This window comes from Eptatretus burgeri, chromosome 8, assembly GCF_056783735.1.
Source record: "Eptatretus burgeri isolate ZD-2024b chromosome 8, Ebu_testis_v1, whole genome shotgun sequence".
In the NCBI taxonomy this organism is placed as follows: Eukaryota; Metazoa; Chordata; class Myxini; order Myxiniformes; family Myxinidae; genus Eptatretus; species Eptatretus burgeri.
In genome coordinates this window covers 64,669,487-64,680,452 of record NC_140968.1, presented here as the reverse complement: position 1 = coordinate 64,680,452, position 10,966 = coordinate 64,669,487, and positions in this window count along the sequence as shown.

The window sequence follows — 10,966 nt, the reverse complement described above, 5'->3', positions numbered from 1 at the left end:
GAAGAGAGCCCTCGGCACAAAACATTTAGAACAGAAAACTTCACAGCTTGGTCCATTAATAGTGACCCCTTACCGAAATGAAGGTGGATGCTTTGAGGCTGCCCTTTATTGTTACGACCTTGCATGGTTGTCTGTTTTCGTGCCCGGCCCATCCCCGCGCCATGTGGTCCAAGTGGCCTGGGTCACGCAGCACGCCCCTGTTTGGTGGCGAATTGTATCGATTCGGAGGTGCGAGGAGGTGCAGAATGATTTTTCACGTGTGCAGGAGAGGTTAGTTGTCGAGGTGGTGAGGTTTTGGTGAGCGAAGGTATCGCAAGGTGAGACGCCGTTGTGAAATAGCGCACAGATTTGAATGAAAGGGCACGCCATGTGCACGCTTGTTCATGTGGTAATTCTCTCATAGGGCTGCCTGGGTGCTTGCTGTATCTGTTTTGATTTGTGTCATGGATAAAAGGAAAGTGTTAGATGGAAATTAGGATTGAAGAGAAGATAGAGATATAACAAGTCTAAAGACGACGATGGTTCACGAGCGGTATTTGACAATGTAGATTGTTTCAGAAGTCAAGGATGAGACAATGTGATAATTTTTGACCAAATTATAAAAATGATCAACCTGATGTGGTACGAATAATAGGTTATTAGCTGCAAAATGTCGAAAAACTGGTTTCGTTCAACAACTTGAAAAATTTGACCTTTGCATAACCTTTAAAGGTCACAAAACAATGCTGTTGACATTAAAATAAGGAAACAGGATACGTGCTATAGCTTATTGGAGTTAGTTCGTCGAAGAAGGTCGAAAACCTGGTTCGATTCCCACAACTTTGAAAATTTGACCTTTGTGAACTTTAAAGATCAAAGGTCAAGGATTATGACCTTTGGTGCAAAACTTCCTCTGGAACATTCCAGGAACAATATAACGTCATATAGGCTATATGGCATTTCACACTCCTCGGATAATTATTCATACTTTGATGAAATCAGCGTAAAAACAAACTTGAAGGGGGCGCCATGGGCAAGGTGTTTGAGATAGAGAAAAATGGTTTCCAGACTTTAGGTGGGGAATGACCTCAAGATTATGCATAAGAAATATTGTCATCCCAGCTTTCAAAGTTTGGGCGGTCGTCTGATTTTTATGTCAAAATTCGAAATTTTCTAAGTTCATGACCTTGACCTTGTGACCCTGACCTTGGGACGAAAATGAAAAATCGAGCTCCGTGGGGCTATGCAGGTGCCATTGGGCTAACGAAATACCGAAATCCCTGCCAGATTTGACAAACCCCTCAGAGAATGATGGATTTTTATGTCAAAATCACAATTTTCTAAGATCGTGACCTTGTGACCTTGACCTTGGAACGAAAATGAAAAATCGAGCTCCGTGGGGATATGCAGGTGCCATTGGGCTAACGAAATACCGAAACCCCTGCCAGGTTCGACAAACCCCCTAGGAGAAGATGCAAATTGAAATTGGCTACCCCCTAAAAACACAATTCGCAATTTTCTAAGTTTGTGACCTTGTGACCTTGACCTTGGGACGAAAATGAAAAATCGAGCTCCATAGGGCTATGCAGGTGCCATTGGGCTAACCAAATACTGAAACCCCTGGCAGATTCGACAAAACCCCAAGGAGAAGATGCAAATTGAAATCGGCTGCCCCCTAAAAACATGTTTTTTTGGCGTGGCTCCGCCCATAATGGGCGGACCACGCCCATTCTCAGGAAAACACAACTAGATCGTGATATAAACCTCCCACCAAAATTTCATTAGGATCGGATCAAAATTCACGGAGCTATGCTCGGGACAGACAGACAGACAGACAGACATACAGACAGACGGACACAAAACAATAACGAATATAGTGGTCACTTATATTTTTCGTGAAAATATTTTCTCGTGAACAAATTATTAGACCTCGCTATTAGACCCACGCAACGCACTTCATCCCGTTAACCCATTAGACATGAGGGTAAGTTCTAACCCCACAAAGACGAACAAAATAACTGCCTGGGGATCACTGCATGTTGGGTGCCATTGCCTTAGAGGCATGTGGTTTTGCAGAACCGCAACAATGTATTCAGCGATAGTAATTAAGAGATTAAAGGACAGACAGGTGCCAAGACAAAATGAACAATACAGACAATTCCACAGGTTTCACCAGGAAATCCCAAGGGGGGAGGGGGGAAGAGCAAAATAACAAAATAATATTTGCCAAGATATAAATAAAATAATGTGTAAAGGAGAAAGGTGGGGAGTGGGGGGAGGGGGGGAGAAGAGGAAGAATTCAGGCCTGTTTAAGTTGACGATCCAATGGCCTTACCCCAGCCACTTGCCACAAGGCTGACACTTTACCACGACCACTCCCTCTCTGGAAGGGATCTCAAACTTCGTCAACGAACGAACTGGAGCAATTCCTGCAACACCTTAAAACCACATGTTGCTTCAGGTCGGCTCAGAGGACACTCATGAGGAGGAAACGCTTCTGCTCCCCACTCCGCCAGTGTCCCAATGAGGCTCTCCTCTGACTCAGTGTCTTCAACACAGACGGTGCCTTCAACATGCGGCCCTCGCAGGGATCCTCCAATCCTCAACGAGGTCTTTCAGGCCAGGTCTCTCATCACACAAGCCAGATGCGCACCCTCCATTCATTTTCCGCCTTTTTGTCTCTCCCTCACTCCTCGTACTCGCCTTTCCACCCGCCGCCACGTCTCTTGCTTTTTCTTCTTTACTCTATTTGCCTTTTTTTTTCAAAATCCACACAGTACTGCCATATGAGATAATGTGGAGGCCTGAAAAAGAAAATAGAAAGAGAAGGGGGAAGGAAGGTCCTGCAGCAGAAGGATCGAAAGCAAAACAAGAGAAAAAAACACATAAGGAAGAAAGAAACCCATCTGCAGAGCCACAGCAACCTCAGCAAAACCAATGCAATATCCCCTGTGAATGTAACACGTGGGAGGACTCCATTCCACATCCTGAAACCTGCATATGTAGACCCCAATCAACGACACACACTCACTCTCACTCACACACTCACTCACTCACACACACACACACACACACACACACACACACACACACACACACACACACACACACACACAGATTTCCTTTTATTAGGATAGATGAAAGGCAGAATGATGCCGTTTCAGATCGCAATTGCATGCAAGTTCTCCTTGACCTTTTCGGAGACAATTGAAGAAGAAATCTCCCGAAGGAGAAAGAATAAGCCGCGTCTCGGTGCTAATTCAAAAAGTTTTCTGCTGTGATTATAAATCGCCCATGAGGGATGAAGGAACATTGCAGCCTTCCATTCCGATCGGGGAATCACCGCCGATTCCTTTTCCCTGACCCCTGTGGGGGAAAAATTTATATTAATGTATTATAAATTGTAACAAATGGAGTTTTAGAAATGTAAGTTTTATGCTATAAGTTGAATTGGCTGTCCTTTCTAGCCAAGAGACTTTTGCCCTAAATGTTGATAAATGTCTTGGTCTGGAGCGGTGTGACCTGAGCTGATAACAGCGAACCTTTACCTCGAAATGTATGTATTGGCTTCTCGTCTAAAGGACACATCTGCAGTCTGGGTTGATAGCCCCCACCACTCTCCCATGAAAGTATACAATGCTTTGAAATGTAAAATTGTTTCAGTGCAAGTACCTGAGGAAGTATAGAATCTCAGTGGCTTGTGCTCCTTGCAACTGACCAAGTACCAAGTTAGAATAAAACTCACTGATGTAATGTGGAAGTGAATTGAATCGGGTTGATCTAACTGTTAACTAAAAGTAAGAATTGATGAAATAGAACCAAATAATATTGCAATCAATGGGGATTCTTAAGTTTATTGTACGAGGGTGAGAAGTGTATGGTGGATAATTAGAAAATAAATTGTTTCACAACGAAGGACTTGTGTGGACATCGGTTATCAGTGTCAAAGGGTTTTATGCAGGATTTTATAACCAAATCGGACAAACGTTTTTTATAAACTTTTATATAGACAAAATTTTTATAAACTCTGCCTGAAGTCAAATAGGATTCCACAATCGGCCAGGAAGAATCCTTCAACGATCACAACAAGGTGGGTAAAAAATCCACATCACCCCCACCCCTGTTTTTAGTAATATAATATCCTCAATCTTCTTTAAACTCAATCTCTCCATATTTTCATTCAAACGGCATCATTCCAAACACAAATTATTACTGTGCTATTAATATAACTGTTATGTTCAGTTGTGTGCTTTTGTTCCGTTTGGTAACGCGCATGCATCGTGTTTAACTGGAGAGTTTTACGTTACCATAAGTGAGGGGTGTGGGTTTTGCTTGACGACAAGGAGAGCAGCGCCATGTTTTTTGGTGATGTGCAAGTCACGCAACAAACGTGTTGGTTGGTTTCCCATTCTAAAGTAGTTGGAGTTGGTTGTTTTACACTGTAACATTAGCGAGGAGGATGGCTGAAATTTTGCTTTCAACCCCGCCTGCTTTTCTGGCTATGTCCAGTGAGCCGTCAATCCCCTGGAACCACTGGATCTTATCCTTCCAGACATAACTGCTTGCCCTCGGACTGGACAATGTGAGTGACGCCAGTAAATGCGCGATGCTGTTACATTGCCTCGTGGCAGAGGGACAGCGTATTGTCTCCACATTAGGACCAGCAGACACATATAATGAGGCTGTCATTGCTCTCAAAGCACATTTCACCACTGCCCAGAGCAGTGTTTCTCAACCGGGGTTCCCCGGAACCCTCGGGTTCTGCAAGAGGTCACTTGGGGTTCCGTGAGAAACAGTAATAAATAGGCTAATGTTTTTTTGAGTAGTTTTTGTTTGATTAAATATTCGTAATTTTACTATATACGTCCGGCATATTGTTGGAAACTCCTTGGTTATTATAATAGAGACTTCAACCTCTTATATCATTTACAATTACTAGTGCGGGCCCGTAGGTGCGGGCCACTCTCTCTCGCCCCCCTCTCCCCCCTCTCTTCCCCCCCTCTCTCACCTTCCTCTCTCGTCTCTCCTCTCTCCCCCCTCTGTAAATGTATTCACAAATGTCTACCAAGCACAACAATTAATTCAAAACTTGATGAAGAAGAAGAAGAAGAACGATATCAAACTTTGAAAAGGCACATACTCAGGTCCCAGAGTCAATTGTGACATCATATTAAAAAAAAAGAGGAAGCATTGTGACGTCATTCATAATTTCATAGCACATCCTGTCAACCAATGTCCTGTCATTGGTTGACATGTTATTGGTCATTATTGGTTGACAGACAATATACAGGTCGTTATTGGTTGACAGACATTGGTCATTGTATCACGTTATTATTTTTATTACTGCCAATTATTGTGCTATTATTATTATCAATATGCTGTTATCATTATTCTGAGATATCTTTGGGAAAAAAATGGCATGATAAGGTGATAAGGTGGAACGACACTTCAGCTGCGATATATATACACCTTTCCAACACTGAAAAAGCAATAAAATGGCTGTAACTTGTGAACCGCTCGTCCGATTAATATCAAACCTTGAAAAGGCACATCCGCGTGTCCCCGGCAATATTCCTGGCAAGTTTCAATCAGATCGGACTGGCGGTTGTTGAGAAACGGCGGTCGCAGACAGACAGACACACACACACACACACACACACACGATTGCTGGAATTATAGACAGATAACAACCATATGGAATGTATTTAACAATGTCTATATGGCGCCAGTGTGAAACCGCCCTCACTGGTTAGTGGAGTCCTGTACGCGGCGGATTCGTGTATCATTGAGTGACTGACTCAAGTCTGGGACGGTGTCCATGTCCATCTCCATCTCTCTCTCTCTCTGTCTCTCTCTCTGTCTCTCTCTCTGTCTCTCTCTCTCTGTCTCTCTCTCTCTCTCTGTCTCTCTCTCTCTCTGTCTCTCTCTCTCTCTGTCTCTCTCTCTCTCTGTGTCTCTCTCTCTCTCTGTCTCTCTCTCTCTCTCTCTCTGTCTCTCTCTCTCTCTCTCTCTGTCTCTCTCTCTCTCTCTCTCTCTGTCTCTCTCTCTCTCTCTCTCTCTCTCTCTCTCTCTCTCTCTCTCTCTCTGTCTCTCTCTCTCTGTCTCTCTGTCTCTCTGTCTCTCTCTCTCTCTCTCTCTCTCTCTCTCTCTCTCTCTGTCTCTCTCTCTCTCTCTCTCTCTCTCTCTCTGTCTCTCTCTGTCTCTGTCTCTCTCTCTGTCTCTCTCTCTGTCTCTCTCTCTGTCTCTCTCTCTGTCTCTCTCTCTGTCTCTCTCTCTGTCTCTCTCTCTGTCTCTCTCTCTCTGTCTCTCTCTCTGTCTCTCTCTCTGTCTCTCTCTCTGTCTCTCTCTCTCTCTCTCTCTGTCTCTCTCTCTCTCTCTCTCTCTCTCTCTCTCTCTCTCTCTCTCTCTCTCTCTCTCTCTCTCTCTCTCTCTCCACCTTTATTGCTTCAGCTTTATTTGTTTAAGTTTTGTTTATCAAGTTACATGAGGTGTGTTTTTTAATTGTCAAACAGACTCAGGGTTGACAAACACTTTCAAAAATGACGTTTTTTAATTGACCAAGCAGCACAACCCAATTACAAAGCAAGCAGATTGGCCCAATTCAATCAGATTTTTTTAGTGGTTTGAAACATGTGTTCGAACATTGAATCGCGGAAACTTGCGAGAAACGACCTCGTTATCTATATTGGTTGTTTATGTATATTTTTTGTGTGTGTTTACAGATTTTTTTTGTGAATTAAAACCTCGGTGTGGGGTCTCATAAAAACGAGCAGTACGTTTGTTTTTTTTCATTGCCAATAAATTTGACAAAAAGGGGGTCATTTTTTTTTCCGAAAAAAATATTATATTTACCACGTGAACTACGATAAAAAATATAAAAGAGCAAGATATTAATAATGGTATTTAATATTTTTTTATGCAGGGGTTCCCTGAGACATGAAAACTATTTCAAGGGTTCCACAAGGGTAAAAAAAGGTTGAGAAACACTGGCCCAGAGTGTTCTCCTCAAGCGGTTCACTTTCCGACAGTGAAACCAGCAACCAGAGGAATCCATTTTGCTGTTTACGGCTGTATTACGGGAATTGGCACTGCCATGTAAATTCGGATCGCTTCATGACGAAATGATTGGGGATTTCGTATCAAAAAAACCTTCAGTGTGCAAGTGCGTGAGAGACTTGCTCAAATTCGATGATTTATCTCTTTCTAAAGCCAATCAATTAGCGTGCCTCGTGGAGTCTGCTGCAACGTGCTGTTAAAATCGCTGAAGCTCCATCGCCTACTATAGTTACTGAACCTGCAGTGCAGAAGGTACAGCTTGCCTCACCACAACAGGACATGAACCCTTGCTTCCCTGTTCAGCAAGCGCAGCAACAGCCTGCTCGTTTTAGGTAGTGCTGTGGAAACTGTGGGTCCACCAGATATGAAGCCAGAGCCCTTGATTGCCCAGCACGGGGACAAATCTGCGGAAACTGCAATAAGCTGAACCACTTTGCCAGGTTGTGTCGTTCGGCACCAGCAGGGACTCTTGCCCAGTAGCCACATCCACCGCCGGCCACAAGACATGAGCTGTGTATCTCGGGGATGTCTGCCTGCCCTTGCTCCTGGACACTGGAGCTAAGGTGTCTCTGCTCAATTCAGACATCTACAAGTGGTTCTTTTCGAACCTACCACTGCAGCACCCTTCTACAACTCTGAGTGGTTATGGAAGGCCAGAATTGAACTCCTGGGTTCCTTGCAGCTGCTGGTGCATTACGGTACCAGGTCTTGGTCGGCCTTCTCATTCCACATCACGCGCAAGGGAGCCAACCTCCTGGATCTTGACCTCTTCATGGGGCTCGGTTTCTCCTTGACCGACAACTGCAGCACCGACAACAATGGAGATCCTGCAGGTTGCTTCTCCCCAACAGCGACAATGGCCGGCAATGTTTGATGGTCTGGGCTACCTCTCCACCTTCATTCACCAGCTCAAAGTGGACCCCACGGTGACCTCAGTGATCGAGCAAATTGTGCCGTATTCCCTTTACCCTGCGGGATGAAGTGACGGCCGAGCTGAAAGCTCTACTGGATTCTGGTGTTATTGAGCCCATCAATGCCTTGCCCTGGATCGCCAACATGGTAATAGCGAAAAATAACTTTGGGGAAGCGGGGGCTCCGCATTTGTGTGGATCTGCGTGCCGTGAACACAGCCATCATCCCGGATAAATATCCACTTCCAACAACAGAGCAGCTCATCACCCATCTCCATGGTTCCACGGTTTTCAGTAAACTGGGCTTGCAACAAGACTACCTCCAGGTTTCTCTACACCCTAGCAGCAGGGACCTCACTGCTTTCGTCACACACGCTGGCATTTTTCGCTACACCCGCATGCCTGTCTGTCTGAGCTCGGCACCTAACATCCCAGTCTTGTGGTAAAGTGTCCATTTACCTGGACGACATTGTGGTGCATGGCCCCAAGGCCTCCATCCATGATGAGCACCTCTGCCAGGTGTTCCGCAAGCTGGCCCAGCACAACCTCATGCTCAACGAAAAAAAGTGCATCTTTGCCGTGCCGGAGATTGAGTTTGTGGAGATCCCCCTCTCGGCCCATGGCATCTCTCCACTACAATCAAACTCTGATGCGATCCACCACGTTCCGGAGCCTACATCAGCTGCTCAGCTCACTTCCTTTCTGGGTATGACAGCATACTATCTCCGCTTCTTTCCGCAGTACTCAGCCACAACATCGCCCCTGCATCAGCTGCTGAAGAAAGAAGCTCCCTGGGTCTGGACCACGGACTGCCAAGAGGCTGCGCACTAGCTAAAGCGCCAGCTCACCACAGCACCCATCTTGGCACATCTCGACCTTGCCAGTCCCACCTTGGTCACCTGTGACGCCTCTGCCACAGCACTGGGGGCTGTCCTCTCCAAACTTCAAAATGGGACAGAGAAGCCCATCACTTTCGCCTCTTGGGCATTGAGTCCGACCGAACAGACGCATTCGGTGGGGGAGCGTGAGGCTGTGGCAGGTGTCGAGACTTCTGAACGCGAGCACATGTACCTATGTGGCTGGGCATTTACACTTCACACAGATCACCAGGCTCTTACCGTTTTGATGTCCACCTCGCGTACAGGACATAGACCGCTCTGACTGTACAGATGGGCAGATCACCTCCAACAGTACAATTTCAAGCTTCACTTAACCCCAGGCCAGGACAACGTGGAAGCGGACCTGCTCTCCAGAGCTGTCGTTGCTGCCGGACCTGCCTACCAGCCAGCGGACATGGAGGATGACTTGATCAAACTGTTGCACACCCCTCTCCAGGCTGCGGTTTCCCTCGTCGAACTTCAGCAGACATCTGCAGAGGATCCCCTCTTTTGCAACTTTCGTCCCTACATCATGGGAGGCTGGCATACCCAAGTGCGCGATGAGCTAGCATCATTTGCCAGGATCAAGGACGAGCTGTCGTGCTGGAATGGCAACTGGGTGGCTCGAGGTCACTGCACAGTCATACCATATGCTCTGCATGCACGAGTGTTGGGTATGGCGCACGAGGGACATCTGGGTATCGTCAGAGTGAATCAGCATTACCGGGACCTGGTGTGGTGGCCTGGTATCGACCACGATGTGGAGGTAATGGTCTGGGACTGTGCAGCTTGCCTGCTCAGTTGGAAAATGGGCCAACCTGCCCCACCACCTCTGCAATCACTGACCTGGCCTTCCAGATCCTGGGACCACCTGCAGATGGATATCTGTGGGGAAATCCATGGCGTACCCCACCACCAGCGCCACCTCATTGTCATCTATGATCTCCATTCCAAATGGCCTGTGGTCTTCCTGGTGAGCTCAGTGACCTCACAGGTCGTAATCAACATTATTGACACTGTCATCTCCCATTGGGGCCTGCCTCAGATCATTACTATATATTATGGGCCACAGTTCATCTTGGCTGAGTTATCCAACTTACTCAGTGAAAGGAGGGAATCAAGCACATCTGTACAGCTGTCTATCATCCACAGGCCAATTGGGGGGCGGGGGGGGGGAGAGTCAAGCGGTTTAATCAATTCCTCAAGAATGGCATAGGAGTGCACCTGCCCCAAATTGTGCATTTCAGACAGCTCTCCTCCAGACCCTCCTGCACTACAGAGCAACCCAGCTGCAACTGCCACTGGGTAGGCTACATACACCAAAAGCTCAGCTTCCCACACCTGATGTTCACACCAGAGTCAGTCAGCACCGCACAAAGCAGCGGTTCGACAGAGCTCACAGAGTGAAGTCGCCTGGCATACGCGTCTCGGACTGAGTTAGGTCGAAGCGGCCCCACCGGAGAGACAAGCTCCAGTTCTTCTGGTCCTCCCATCTAGGTGTTAGTCGCCAGCTTGGTCCAGCCACTTTCCAGCTCCAGTACGGGTCCCGGTGGCATTCCAGCAGGCTGCGCAAAGTATCACCTCCAGAACCTCAGCCAGTACCCTTTGGTCACCATGGAACTGCTTTCTGTCCCTCCAGTTCAGATGGTAGGACCAATGGAGGGAGCCTAAATCTGTTGTGCCTGCAGCATGGCCCACACGGGTTCGACAGCGTTCGGGCTATCTGCAGGACTTTGTCACCCCTTTCCACACCTAAATGCTGTGTGGAGAAGAAAAGGGGGAGGGGGGGATGTTATGTTCAGTTATGTGCTTTTGTTCCGGTTCGTAAGGCGCGTGCATCGTGTTTAACTGGAGGGTATTACGTTGCCGTAAGTGAGGTGTGGGGGCTGTTTGACGGCAAGGTGAGCGGCGCCATGTTTTTTGATGATGTGCAAGTCACGCAATAAATGTGTTGGTTGGTTTCCCATTCTAAAAGGAGTTAGTGTCGGTTTTTTACACCGTAACAATAACAAAAAATGTTAACAAACACTCATGTTGGATACAAATTTGAATGCCATTCTGATGTGATAACCAATGCAGACAAATCTGCCGGCGAGGAAAGGTGGATAAGTATCAACACTGACGTTGACAGATGGTCTGCTG